Source organism: Petaurus breviceps, unplaced genomic scaffold (genome assembly GCF_028583685.1).
Source record: "Petaurus breviceps papuanus isolate PSGF00001 unplaced genomic scaffold, PetGlider_PUasm1.0 138, whole genome shotgun sequence".
NCBI lineage: Eukaryota > Metazoa > Chordata > Mammalia > Diprotodontia > Petauridae > Petaurus > Petaurus breviceps.
The window spans coordinates 15,095,968-15,111,476 of NW_027185694.1; the positions used below are offsets into that span (position 1 = coordinate 15,095,968).

At 40.3% G+C, this 15,509-nt stretch overlaps 1 protein-coding gene across 1 annotated transcript in view; it reads right to left on the reverse strand.

Annotated features, from left to right (window-relative positions):
* ABCA1 (ATP binding cassette subfamily A member 1) overlaps nucleotides 1–15,056 on the reverse strand; it is a 148,539-nt gene extending 133,483 nt beyond the window's left edge. The window contains exon 1 of the mRNA XM_069106082.1: nucleotides 14,724–15,056. The gene's annotated coding sequence lies outside the window, so the exon portion shown is untranslated. The remainder of the gene's footprint in view (nucleotides 1–14,723) is intronic.
* Between the last annotated feature and the right edge of the window lie 453 nt (nucleotides 15,057–15,509).

The following is a 15,509-nucleotide window of genomic DNA, read 5'->3' on the forward strand; positions in this document are numbered from 1 at the left end:
GAGTCCCCGAAAATAGATCACAAAGAAAGAACTCTATTTTGACAGCTGCAGAACTGTGGAGAAATGAGAAACTTAATCGACAGTCCGTTCACACACGGCACTTCTGGATCCTCACTGAACAAAGAACAACCTTCAAAGAAGGCTCTGAACAAACAACGCAACTATTTGCTTTTAACTACGGGGATGGGGGTGGATTGGAGGGAAGAACCTTTCCCCTAAAGAAGAAATCACTGTTTCAACATTACTTTTCAAGGAAAAACATCGAACTTTACCCAAGCCAAACACAATGCTAGCATCGGAGATGTGGAAAAGGCTGTCAAATTTACCAAGTTCCCTCCAAGCCCCAGATACTTAGGCAGCCTTTCCATGAAATCTTTTTTCTCTTGTATGGAAACTAGACTGGATTTTGTTTGATGTAAGGTTAGAGTCCTTCCTGCTGATGTTTTAGACAGAATTCTAATGACTATACAAGAAAAAAAAATTATTCTGTCTAGCTCAAACTCTGTGAAGATAAGTCTTTCAAAGATAGTCCTTCTAGCCCTATCTTCCCCCAGTCTAATGGAATGATACTAAAACCTTAAAGGACTTTTGCCTTACATCCAATGATAGGATGCCTTGTTTCCCTTGAAACTTTTGCAATCTTTTATTTTGTGAAAAAAATAAAAGAACTAACCAAGTTTCTTTGCCTCAAACCAGCTTCTTAACGCACCCTTAAGAAAAGGAGCACTGGAGCTGGAGAGACTGCCAAACCTCCTTTAAAAACAAAACTCTGCCCACCCAGCATTCCCCCTCATTAGCATGTCCCTCTACCTATTACTTCCCATTCTCTTCATTCTACAAAAAACCCCTCCTACTCCTTCTATGCCGTCAAGCTACCTGGATTCAACGCCATCCCTCCTCATGCCGACCCACTGTCCCTTCTGTCAGCTTTTGTACTATGGTAAACAAACCCCTCTATATTCCTTGCCCTGGTTTCAGCAGGCTTCTCTTCACTACTTGCCCACCTGAATGAAATGTGGCTTTCCCCGGACAATGATTCCTCCAAATCCACTGTAGAGCGAACCATTCCTTACACTCAGAAGACAAGATCCTTTTTTCTCCCCACTGACACTTTCAGACCACCCATAACCATTCAAAAACTTCTTCCTTAAAGTTCACAGCCATCTACCATCTTCTTTACAGAGTGAAGTTGTCTCTATCAACTTCTGCCATGTCAGAAACACACTTCTCATCCACATTTTTTGTTTCCTTCACTTTTCTTGTGACTCCTAAATCCCTGGTGATGATTTTGATACTCTGGCCTCTCAGACCCTTCAATATTTTCAAATCTAAATTCATCAATCTCCTCTCACCAAAAGATATACAACCACCTACCAGCATGACCACACCTTGGGCACAGATCTACTTCACCTCCAAAATTTAAAGCTTGTGGCTTTCTCACTCCCTACATCAAACTTGCTAAAACTATTCTTTTACCACACTTTCTAATTCCACGATTCCAATTCTCCCTCCCAGTCCATCAGTTCTCCCCACATACTCCCCACTTTGCCCGCATATGCTATAACCCATAAAATATGGGCATGCTATTACCCAAGATTTGCTCATCCCCTTAATCTTCCCACCCCCATCATTCCATTACTGGGTGATCTTCAGTCTTCTGTTTCTGTTCCTGGAGATGTCAAATATTCCTGGAGAAATCATACTTACTGGGTAGGTAAAAAAATTCATGTTATTTAACTTGAACTGTACATAGATGAGTGAATTTCCTTTCATCTACTGTTAATTCTATATCAAATTTACCTTTCTATATTCCAAACCTTTCCACACTCAAGAAGCTAGTCCAACCAGACTTCCCTTAGTCTGAGCAGATTACCAAGAAGATGGAAGCCATCTAGTCTAAGGTAACTAACTCCCCACTCCTGGAAACCCCCAACTTCCTCCCTCTTCCCTCCTCTCCTCTCCACCTCAATACTTCTATGACTAAAGCTTTGTCTCCATCGCAAATAATCTCTGAACCTCTCCACATTCATTCCTTCTTCCCTTCTGTCTCAAAACTTCAGACGACTCTCCACCTTTCCAAAGTTAACTCTACCACCTAGACCTCACCAATTATCTTCTCTATTCTCTCACTCACTACATATTTCTCAGTCTCCCTACATTTCTCACTTTCTCATCCCTCTGTTGAATCTTCTGTCTTTTTTTATCCATTAACCCCCTTCCCTTATGCCTGCAAATATACTGAGGTTTTCCCACAAACCTCTAAAGACAAAAATGAAAAGATTTCTCCCTACTCCTCTCCTGTCACATACCTACTACCCTCTCACACTAACTTCTTTCTCACCTTTCTTACACCACAAAATTCTTCATGGGGGAAAAGCTGTAACTTGTCAGAGACAAAGTGACAGAACCTCTATTTAACACACAAATTAAGGAAAACAATGCCTCTAAGGGCTCACCCTCAGATGTTACACGGTAAGTCCTTCAGAGAGCCCTGAACTTTAGTCCCGAAGGCTCAGAATCCAGAACTCAAATAACTGAGTTAAGCCAACACCTGCATACAATTGTCTCTATATTCACCAACTTCTATTTCTTAAGAGTCGGGTGAACCAAACACATCACTTCCCAGCTTCCTTGCCTGTTCTCAACCAAATAAGCAAAAGGACATTAGACAAAGCGTCATTCAGAAATACCTTTGTTAATCCACAGTATATGCTGACATTTGTCAGGAATGCAATTAATCAAGTGATATGAGTTTCATCAATCATCAGAAATAGGTGCCTGCCTGTAAACAAGGTTACAAAAAGATTCCATTCCAGGCCCTGCTGTCACTCCTTTAAAGTTCGGCCACTTTTTAAGATAACCAGAATCAACCACTTTTTTGGCTGATTGACTGGATAGTTCTGAAGAATTTACCAAAAGAAAAAGTTATGTGGTTATTCACATAAAGTCTTTAGGACTAGAAAGCACCATTGAGGTCACCTAGTAATATAATGCCCTTTCACATTACAGATGAAAAAACATAAAACCCTGCAACTGATGTTTCCTCCCAATCACCTTTTGAGATAGGTAAAAGGCAAGTATTTATAGGTGAGGAAACTCCGGCTCTGCTATGTTTTGACTTGTCCAAAGTTAATGAGTGTGGAAGCACGAACCTGGACCAAGGCCTTCAGATTTCGAATCCCATGTTCTTTTCATTAAGCCACACTGCTACATGCTTCTGAACTTGGAAGAAACTTTTAAAAACTGTTAGTCAATAATGAATTATATTACTGATAGGAGAGGCTGTTTAGAAATCATGGACTTGTATTAGTATTTTCAGGGTTCCAAATTTCCCTTGTAGAAAGTACCACACTCACTAGAATGTTTTCAAATGAAATGTTCTGTTGGCCAAAATAGAAACAGCTTTAAAGAAAAACAGACAATGACAGGTAACAAACTGTATAGACCAGAATATAATTATGGATCTTGAGACTCTCAGGCATTGCCACAAGGGCCCTGGGCTTGGAATCATTTAGATCTGGGTTCAAATTCTGCCTAATTCTGCCTATCACATTTACTTGTTTTGTGACCTTATTTGCAAGCCTGTTTTCTCATCCATAAACTCAGATGAGTGCCTCCAGGGTGGCTTATAGCTCTAAATCAATGATCTAATGACTTGGATTCAAATCTAACCTAAGAATCTAACTTCCTGTTTGATCTTGGGCGAGGCACCACCCTGGGCCTCAGTTTCCTCATCTGGAAAGCAAAGAGGTTGGGTTAGGTGACTTCTGAAGTTGCTTCTAGCTAACAGACTCACATCTCTTCTTCAAATGTGAATTTATGATGGTTTTAAGGGGGGGGGGGAGGATGGATTACAAGATATAATAACCAAACAAAATCCTGCTAAGTGATTACCTAAGTGTAAATTCCAATATTTCTGTGTTCTATTTACTCTCTACTTTATAGAAGTATAACAATTTACCACTTATACAGCCTTTTCCTATGCCATTATCTCCAATTATTTTCACAACCATCCAGTGAGGGCAGCAGTGAGAACATCTGAGGGCAATTATCACCATTTAACAGATGTACCAAGCACAATCCCTGAGATCAGGATCCCTGAGAAATACTGCTACTAGTCTAGAGTGGCCCAGAAATCCTCCCTCAATGAGGCCAGTTTAACAGAAATGTAGAAATAATACATGTCAACATAATTCCTATTTACATGATGGAATAATAGGAAACATCCATATAAAATGTGGTTAAAATGGGGTTAAAAACTGAGCAGTACCACCAATTCCACTAAACTTACAAAATACAAACTAGGACAGACATGTGAGTAAACATGACTGATTCAAGGTTTATCCTCACTCAAGGTTCCTACTTGAAGAGAATTAGCCCTATCAACGTTGGGAGGGCTTGGATTCATGGACCAACTAAATTTAGTCAGCAACATTCCATCACCAGGATTACCTCCCCTCTGCCTAAGATAAGGGTCCAAAAGACCACAGATAAGATTTGCTGATCTCAAGCAGAGTTCCTGGAGGTTTCGGATTAGGAGGAAAATACACGCATATACACACATGCATCTGGCAGAATCTCAATTTCATGAATACACTGGACTAAGGACCAAAACACTAACTATGTTCACTCTCCTAGTGTCATGGTTTACCATAAGCAGTGATAATGCAGAGTAATCAGGAGGACTTCAGTCCATTATGGTAAGTCTTTCCTCTGAATTCCTGCAGCATTAAATGTGTTCATGCTTCAGCTGCCTTCTTCCTCTGCTTCCGCAGACCCCTCCTATCACTAGTGAGTTTTTCCCAGAATCATGGAGGCCCACACCAGACATTCTTCATTCTCAAGACTTCACCACCCTACCTCCACAATCCTTTCCAGCTGCCTTTTATGTATTGTTTCCTTTCTTTAGAATGTTAGCTCCTTGAAGGCAGGAGCTGTTTTTTTTTTTTTTTTGCCTTGTATCCCCAATGATTAGAACAGTGGTCTTGAACATATTAAGATTAAATGCCTGATAAATGTTAGTTGGCTTAAATCAAGTATCCCCCATCTGGAACTTTACTACCTCATATTTGTATATTACATTACCTTAGTATGTATCTTCAGGATTGTACTATAAAGCAATAGACCAAAGTTTATGGTTGATCTGTGGATCATTGCTTGACAGTGCGTTTAACTTTTGGTGAGTTTAACTAACTAAAGTGTGAGCTTTTGAGGACAGGGTCTTTCTATCCAGCACTGTTGCTATTGTTTTTGTTAATTCATTTCAGTCTCTCCCTGACCCCACCTGGGTTTTTTTTTTTGGCAAAGATACTAAAGTGGTTTGCATTTCTTTCTCCATCCAGGAACTGAGGCAAACAGTTAAGTGACTTGCCCAATGTCACACAGATAGTTTCTAAGTGTCTGAGGCTGGATTTGAACTCAGGTCCTCCAGACACCAGGGCTAGAGCTCTACCCACTGTGCCACCTAGCTGCCCCTATCTAGTACAGTACCTAGTATATTACCTTTCTTAAAGTAAGTCCACAATAAAAATGTGTTTGACTAATAGGTTTCTAAATTCTCCATCTGACAGAGGGACAGCAGATATTTTATAAAAAACTAAGATTAGGTGTCCATAAATCCATTCATTGTCAAAGAATCTGTTCCTACCTAGTATGTTCAACCATTGGGGGGAAAAACTGAAGTTGCTATACATAAATTGTACATACATCAGCTCAGGACTGGATTGTAGTCATAGGAGTAGATCTGTGGTCTTAATTTGTTACAGAATTATTGTAAATTAGGTATAAGGCAAATTTCCTACCTATGGGAATTACTAAACAGTGAAACATGTTATTGGTTGAGAGGGTACAATCTCCTCCAGAGGCCTTCAAAAGAAAACAGTGATAATCTGTCTTAAGTTCTGAACTCTGAGGGACCCTAGGACTCAGATGAGGTCTCATTGTCATTAAAATCTAAAAGGAGACAGCCTTTCTTGATAGCCAACTAAATCAGAATCAGCATCCCAAACTATGTGAGGTTCCATAAGAAAGGGATCTGACCTGTACAAATCAAGCCAAACACAGTAGGAATCATCTATTTAAATGAAGATCAAATCTTCATCTGATCTACTTCTTCAAAGACACTCCTCTTATAAGTCAAGTGTTATTTATGACCTAGGATGAAATGATCATGCAGGTGAAGGGCGGCACACCTATCTTACGCAGGCTTTTGACCTTCAAACAATATCAAACTCATATTATTAAGATACCATTCATTTATCAAGAAGGGGGAGGGGGAGCACTAACTACCTAAACATTACATGATAATTACTACAACAGTTGTTTTCTGAAATAAGTATCCTGATAGCCTGCAATAGTTATCAGCTGAAGCTTCTAAATGTGCCCAAGTCACACAAGTCAACTCCAGCCCAATCTGGATGAACTTTGCTTCACCCAGCAGGTCTGTTCCTGAAAAGTTGAGTGTAAACATGAATTTGAGTAAATAGAATCTTATTTTTAAATAGCCTTTGGGGGAATCTTGCTATTTAAAGGAACACTTTGGTGATTCCTTTTTGAATAACCCTCTTTAAAAAAAAATCAAAACTACTGGCCTCTAAGGTATGTTTGGTAAAGTCAGATTTCCTCAGAGTAGCACATGCCAGCACCAACATTTATAAGAGCTCCAAGTTTAATAACACCTTGAGCTACTGAGAAAGGCATTTGGATTCATGCTGCCATCCACTGGTGAAATGCTTCTTTGAGAAAATGAGTTCCATGAATTTGTTCAATAAAAAAAGCTAGTTTCTAATCATCCTAGGATGAGTAAAATGAATGCAAGGCAGTTACTAACGAAATGTTTCATAGGCAAATAAATCTTTTGTTCACCCAGTCCTAACAGCTGGGTTTTTCCCATTATTTTTCCCCATCCATCGCTCCCTTCCAGTCCCCTTTATCATTCTCTCTAGCAACAACCAATCCTGTTGTCTTAAATTTAGGACATGTCCACAAGCTGGCACTTTACTCATCACTGCCTTCTGAGTGTCCCAAAAGTCAGAAGGACCCAGAATCCAAATAAACTTAAGGAAATTCAGTGAAGGAGTACTGTTTTAAGGAAATCCAATGAACAGGTACTGGTTCTATTGAAAGAGGACTTTGCTATTTACTACCAAATCACTTCACGTCTGGGCCTCAGTCTCTTCCTCTGTAAAATGAGGGAGCTGGAATGAATGAATGCTTTCCAGCTATGTAAACCTTTTGCCTTTGCATAATTTCTTGGTGGAGAGCAAAGGTTAAAGACTAGTGAGTGGAAGAACAAAGATACTCTCACCATTCATGCCCTTAATTTCTCACAGAACCACTTAACAGTGGTTTCCACCCAGAATAGTTATTACCACAAATCAAAGAGCAGAGTAGAGACTGGTGCCATTTTTTCATGTTACAGACAGAGAAACTGAGGCATTGAGAAATTTAAACAACTTGCTTAAGGTAACTAGGCAAACCACTGGTAAAACCAAGAAAAAAACAAACAAATGCTTATTCTTGTCTGTACACAAAAATTCAATTAATGAAAGGTAATATTAAGTCAAATTTAGAATAACTACCCAGACTCACAGATTATTTGGATTGGTGCTATAATCTACCTTTATTCTAGTATGATAAATGTGTCTAGTATGATAAATTGAATGTCTCCCTCTCCCTTAATTGCACCATCTGGTTATAATTTTTTTTTTAATTTTTCAGGAGAAAATTGGAATTTTGAATTATAGCATGTAGTAGATGGCTACTGCCAAAGAGTTCAGTAACTATCACTGTCTGTCTTCATTTTGGGGGGAATCAATGAAAGCAACTTAAGAGCAGATATAGTTTTAGGTAGAGAGTAGTTTTAAGCTTCCTAAGAAATATTAGTATAACCTTGTTACAAATCTATGTTTTCTAACAGTATGATCCTAACAATTATATTTTACTTAATCATCAAGGCCTGCTCAGTTCAAGTCCTAGCTAATGAAATGTGAATTTAATAGGGTTGTCATTTAAATAGGTCATCTTATACAGAATTATATTGGGGAAAAACAAGTTAGTGTAATATCACTGTTTTCCTAAAATGTTAAACTTTGAGCCTTTTCCCTACTGTATTTCTTCAAATGAAAAAAGGTATAGAAAATGGAAAGACTTCAAAAATCAGTCACATCAAATTTTTTCTTTCAGAATTTCTCAGAACTAAGACTTCAGCTTAAGAAGTGTTGGGGCGGCTAGGTGGTGAAATGAATAGAGCACTGGCCCTAGAGTCAGGAGGACCTGAGTTCATATCTGGCCTCATAAAACTAGTGGTGTGACCTTGGGCAAGTCACTTAACCCCAATTGATTTCTACCTTCCCCCCTCCAAAAAGAAAAAAAAAGTGTGGCTGACTTGTGGGCACATAAAAGCAAGAATGAATTGGTGACTAGATTCACACATACAAATGTGTGTGGTTTTTTTTTTTATTTTAATGAATTCATTTCGGTGAAAATCTTTCATAACAAAAATGTATTAATAAGGGGCGGCCAGGTAGCACAATGAGTAAGAGCACCGGCTCCCAGTGTTGAGAAGACCTGGAGATCGAATCCCGGGCTCAGACACTTATCACCCACCCAGAAACACCTGGCCGTGTAACCTTGAGCAAGTTACTTAACCCCAATTGTTTATGGGTGGCCAGGTCGCTCAGGCTCAGCGAGTAAGAGCACCGGCTCCAGAGTCAGGATGACCTGGATCAAATCCGGGCTCGGATACTCAGCACCACACCCAGAAATAATAACTGGCCGTGTAACCTTGAGCAAGTTACTTAACCCCGATTGCTTTAAAAAAAAAATGTATTAATAAAAGTACAAAAACATGGAATTTCAGGGTACAACCTTTTTGGAGGAGCACAGCTGTCTTAAGAAAGGGAAATGAAACTACTTGTTTTCCAACCGGATGGGAGGAGAATTGTTTGTTCCAATAAAAATACTTTGGACTCAGCATCTTAAGCAAAAAATTCCCGATCTTGATCATAAATCTATCTAGACCTAAATCAGCTTATTTCCCATACAAATTTCTTCTTTAGTTACTTATTCTTTTCCATAAGCATTGAACCATACTAACTACTTTTAGAAATTTTTTTGAAAATCTCAATTGAATAAGAAAAAATTCTGACTTAAGACTCCCTTCCTAGTCGCTTGGCTCCTCCATAGATCATTTCCAGATTGATAAAGGAAAGTATTTCAAAACTTCTTCAGAATTTCAGTAATTGTGTCAGATGCTCATTCACCAAGTTTCAGTAAAAAATCAGGGATGAAGTCTGATAAGCTATTTTGGTGGCTTGAGATCAACAATTGCCAACTCAATTTAGCCACAGAACATTCTGGGGCTTGACATAAACAGAAGACACCCCAAAGTTCGGCTGCCCCAAAGATATGGGGAAATGGGCTCCCCCTGAAGTGAAAGACATTGGGATAAAGTCTGGAGTGAAATGATGGAAACTGGGCCAATTTTCAACTAAAAAACTTACCGTACACAAATATTTTTTGAGACATTCGCAATTTCACATGTAATATATGTCAGAGGGGAAAATAGTGCTGGCACTGAAACTTTCTAACAGAATCTCAGTTCATTAATAATGACAAGCCCATACCTGGCATGTACACAGGATTTTAAGGTTAGCTTTGCTTTTTGCTTATTTTCCTGACTCAGTCATTCAATTCACTATGCTCTGCTTCACTTAAATCTACTTCACACAAAAGTCAAGGTGATGTCACCAGTCCTCTTCAAGATTAAAGGCCTTGCAACAAATAAAAAAAATCTATGCTAAACTGAGAGCATGGTTAGCAGAATATCAGTGTTCTCATAGCACAGAGATTAAAAGGCACCAGAAAAGCTCCTCGGAAAGTTTTTCATTTTCTGACTCTGTGTATGTCTATAATTTTTTTTGTCCCATACTTGTGATTTTATGATTTATGGAGCTCCCTGAGAGGAAACTCCGGTACTGATGCAAAACTAAAATTGTCTTAATCCATAGTTTTACAAAGCAGTCAGTCAGCACAGAAAGGCTAAAAGATTGGCCCAGTCACCTAACCTGTATGTGTCAAAGATGGGACTTAAATACAGATCTTCCTAACAGAGGCCAGCTGTCCATTTATCACAGCACCCTGCCTCTAGTGTTACAACTATAATTATCTCCCTATGATATATTCATGTTCTTTAGCTACATATCTAACTCCACTAGAAAACTCTAAAAATACCTTGCTTTGTCTTTCATAAATTTCAATTAGCAAAACATTTATAGTTTTAACCAAGCTTTTTACCCCCCCCTGAAATTGAGATAAAATATTTGTTGACTGTTGGTGTCCTTTCTAAATTGTTAGGGCATTTTGTAAGAAAAGCTGTATCAGGAGTTTTTTCATCCTACATCTTTTCCCTAAAACTCCTTTGAAATAATCCTTTGAATCTTTGAAACAATCCTATGTTTTCTTGTAATAAGAAATGCCAGAAATGAAAAGAAAGAGAAAAAAAACAAAAAGGAAAAGGAAAAGAACCCTGGATGTGTCTTGTTCTATTATCACTTGGAAATCACATCTTTAACAAAACTAAAATAATGCAGAAATACATTAAACCAACAGGTCAACAATATAAACTAAGGAAAGGCATTTCAGTAATCTCATTTTTTCATGACCAATAAAAAATCCACTGAAGAAGCAAACTATCCAATTCTTTTCTTTTGTCAATCAGTTTAATAAACAGTTATTGTTTTCTATGATATAGCTTGGACATGATGTGAACCCAAGATACTCATAGGAAATTAGTTTAAAGTAATAATATAGTCTTAATTTTAATCCAAGAAAAAGTTGGGAAATTTGGAGTTGAGTAAACTTTACCCTTTGTTGTTCTTTCTACAGTGTTGCAATCCCTAAACAAAATTCCCGGTAAACGGAACAGCAATTTGGCTGGCCTAATGATGGTAGTAGGCGAATTAATATCTCATCTGAAGATCTGGACTGGCTCAAAGCAGATAAACTCATTGAATTCAATAACCACTCACTGGAAAGTCCTTTTCTTCAATTTAATTCCTATCCACTTCACTGTAATGACAAGGGGTGTTGAAAAAAGTCATACCTGCCTCACTATAAATAACTTTTGCTTTTTATGTGTAATATGTAGGGAATAAGAAAGGCAGATAAAGTTCATTAAAGTCTTGAAAGGAAGTTACTGTCCAAAAGGATGTTGTTTTCCATTTCTACAGAGATAACAGTTAACATTCTGTGTCCTCTCTGAGGATAGATGTGTTAAAATGAGTGTTCAAAAACATCTTTTTGGAAGTCACAGTCTAAAGAGACCATCAGTTTCTATCTACCTCTATTACTTTCTATCTCATCTCTGAACAAAAATCTGTAATAGTAAGAAAAAGTCATCAGATAGTTATTTGATTATTTCAAGAAGAAACTGTAAGAAAAAAACCTTTAAGATCAAAAAATTCTAGCTCCCTCCCCCCATACATGATATAACTGCAAAACATGAGAAAAAAAATAACCTGACTGGGGTTTCATTTCACTCCATTTTAATAATGCATGTATAATGAGTTCCTAATGTATTGGAAAATCAGAGAACTCAAAGAACATTAATAACCACTCTACCAATCCTGGAAGATGGTGTCAACTCAAGACACTGTACATATGTTTACTGAAACAAATATGAGCCTGACCTCTTAATACCTGATTGAGACTTAAAACTAAAATGGTTAGAAATTCCTGTGTTCTTTGAAGGTCACAAGCTCACTGGAGAAAAGTTGAATTCACAGCAAGCTTTATCATTCTTTAATCAAAAGTAGCCCTTGTCCTTAGAAGGAAGGCTTATTCATACTCCCAAACTGTCTCTAAAATTCGTCTCCTATTAATGCATCTCAACAAATTCTCCCTTTTACAAGAATACCATGGTGACCTTTGCTTCAAGTCACTGTGTGCACACGTGTGGTATGTGTGTGTGTGTGTGTGTGTGTAATACCTTCAAAAATATTTTATTTGTGCACTGACTTGATACTTACTATTAGACCTAAGCCTGACCCTCGACCCACTTATTTTACAGAAGAGGAAGCTGAGAGTCAGAAAAAGTGACTTTCCCAAAGTCACACAATTACTAAGAGCCTGGATTCAAACCCAGTTCTGATTCTTAAATTCAGTGGTTTTTTTTCCCACTATATCTAAAATGATATTGCTTTTTAATGAGAGCAAAGGGAAAGCTTAGCTGAAAGGGGGGTAAGCATTACAGTATTACTTTTAACCAAAGATTTTCAGCATTTCACACTTTCACTGATTTGGGACGGTCTAACAGAGAAGTTCTTCCAGTAGCTTTTATAACAATAAAAATAGAAAAATATCTTTCTTTAAAGTATTAAAAAATTATATTCAAATGAGGCATATCGAACAAGAAGGATAGCTTTGAATGTTGCATGTTGAATTAATTATTATAGGTGGCCATGGTAAATATAATGTTGGACAGAGGTAGGTCTGAGTTTGAATTCAGAACCAGCCATTCTATAAAATGGGTACTAACAGTAGCACCTAATTCACCAAATGTATTCATCAAATACATGTAAAGCACTTTGCAAACCTTAAAGCACTATGTAAAAGCTGATTTTTATTATTAAAAGCAAACTGTATATACATAAAAGATTTGAAGTCTCAAGTCCAAGCCTTCCAGCTCTACCATGGATATGTAAATGTACCTTTATTTGGGGTTTGGTAAGATCGGCAAGGAAAAACAAAATTTTAAATGACTTAAGTACCCTTTTTTTGCATTTTCATTTAAATTGGTCCACAGAGAGGAAATAGCCCTGTTTGTAAGGTAGAAAAGTTGCAGTTTTGTTTTGTTGGGAATCTGGGGTGGAGAGAGCAAGCTCACCCTCTACAGGGATTATTGCCAAAGGTGAGAAAAAGCAATTAGAGCTGTGATTTCATTTGGTTCCATTTTAATAATTAATGCATTATGAGTTGCTAAAGTTATGCATATAATTATTTTGCTTGCTGGTCAAGACCAAGATCTCCATAGGGTGTCACGAAAGTAAAACAATTAAATGAGTCTCAGGCCAGTGCTCATTTTTCGAAATATCCTTCAAAAGTATCACTTGCCTTCTAAAATCTGATAATCACAATACTGAAAAAGCCCAGTAACCCGTGCCTGGTTCCTCTGGTCCTGGGTCTGCTTCATTTCTGCTAAGTCCCCGAAGGAGGGAGTCAAAAGACAATGAAAGCGCCCTGAGCTGTGGACTTCCACCACCAAGAAACTTCCCAGCTCTAGCCAAGGATCATTGGCGGCTGAGAAACAAACATGAAAATCAACAAAAAGGGGCTTTCTATAGAGTTTCCTCCTTAGTCTGCGCCAGCAGCTTCCCAACCCATGGCTGACTCAGCCTAGATCAGAAAGGAAACAATGAACTTCGCGTCTACAGCCCAGACCGGCTGTCTGCTCTAATCCTCAAGATCTCCCTAAGAGTCCGTCTGTCCTAGGGGCACTTAGATGGGACCCCTTCACGCTCCCCACTCCCCACCCACCCACCACTCCAGAGGGAACCCCTACCCTGCAACCAGGAGCTCCGGGTTCTTTAGCCCAAAAGGGGAGGGGAGAAGAGGCTTGGGGGGCGGAGGGTGCTGCGGCGCGCCCCCGCCCTCCTCCCCACGCTATGTGGCAGAGCTCGGCGTTCTGCGCAGCCGGCCCGGGGTTACTCTCGGTCATTCTAGCAGCGCCGCCGTCTCCACACCGAGGCAACGGAGACAAGCAGCAAAGCATAAAAAGGACAAAATCGGGGGTGGGGGGGACTGGAGTCCAGGAGGTAAGATAGAAGTGCAACATAGATTACATTAATTAACGATTTCCCCCCCACACCCTTCTTTGCCGCACATCTTTTGGTGGGGGAAATGTTCACCAGGTGAAACCTGACGATTAGCCGATGCACACGAATGTCCATTAGAAATGTTTAGAACTACGCTCAAAATTGGGGGGCGGGAGGAGGAAAACAGAATAATCACACCATGAGAGGAGTTAAACTGTGTAAGGAATGTCCTGTGTTAAACGGATAAACAAATGCTTCGCCAGAATACAGCTCGATGCCTTTCTGGTCGGTTACCCAGAAGGGGAAGTGGAGGAACCGTCGTCTTCCCAGCTGAAAAAGCGCACGAGCCAGAAAACCAAAAAGGGGTTCAGGTATCCCTTAACAAAGGCGAGAGCTGTCGCTGCACCAGGTGCGGCTCCTTCCTCCTTTCAATGCACAAAAACTCTGAATTCCACCCCGGCAGGTCTCTCCCCAAAAGTGGCTCGTGTGCTCCCCTTCAGTGTCCTCCTCCCACCCCACCTTCCCCGGACTCAGTCTCGAGGTCAGCAGGATGGACAGAGAAAGGGGCCCCCGTACCATCAGTCCCCACGGATCCCAAGGGATGCTCGACTTTCTCTCAGGAGGAGACAAGCCTCCGGACTTAGTCCAGAGAAGAGAGCAAAGACGAAATGGAGAAGGGGGGGTGTTTCCAAGCGTCCAAAGCACAGAAACCCTGCCCAGAGGCGAGAGATAGCACATGTGGGGGTCCCACACTCAACAGTAAGAACAAATCACAGAAATCAGATTTTACTCTTCTCCCTTCCGAAACTAAAGAGGACGGAACCCCCCCTTGCACACACACACACACACACACACACACACACACACACAACAATAAGCAAAATCTTAAGTTGCTGGAGAGGCTCTTACCAGCTTTCCACTTTTGTTTCTGCGACTCTCTCCCCGGTCCCTTTGGAAATACTTGTGCAAAACAAAATAAAAATTTTTTTAAAAGAGAGAGAGCCAAGAAATGGGCTCTCGCCCCCGATGCCCCTGTGGCGCCCCCTCCCCTGTCCTTGCCAGTCCCTGCCTTGGCTCTCCTGTGAGCACCACGGGGCTTCTCCTGCTCTGCCTCGCACACGGTGCTCAGGCCCTCTCTCCCAGAATTAAGGGTTTTTAGCCTGGACTAGTTCCTTTTATAGATTCGGCTGCGCGAACAGCGGGGTTATTATCGGTCAAACTCTGTTCTCTTTCTCTTCCCCACCCCCTACTTCCCGGCTCTCTGTTTATGTAGTTCAGTCACTCACCGAAAGCACGTGGAGCAGCGACACGCCCCTTAAAAGGGCGACGGGCCGGAGCCCCGCTGCCCCCCTCCGCTCCCTTGCGGCTGAGCGGCAGATGGGATGAACTGAGGCAGGTCACCGAGGGTGAGTCCGCCCAGGATCGTTCCAAGAAAAGCCCTCGCTGTAAAGTGGCCTGCGCTTTGTTCTCTCGTTTGCTTTACAGGCAACCCGATGTTTCAAATATTCCTCTCAAGCTCCAAAGTATCTTTAAAAAACACACACACACAACAAAACTTGGGAGAAAAGCAAGGAAAAAGCTCGCTTTGTCTTCTTCCTCTGGAGGAGCAGGGGTGGGCTGGAGTGGGAGCAAACTGCTTGATAAGGCCCCTTCCGCCCGTCGCCCCCCCCTGCCCTCCTGAGCGGAGCCCAGGCC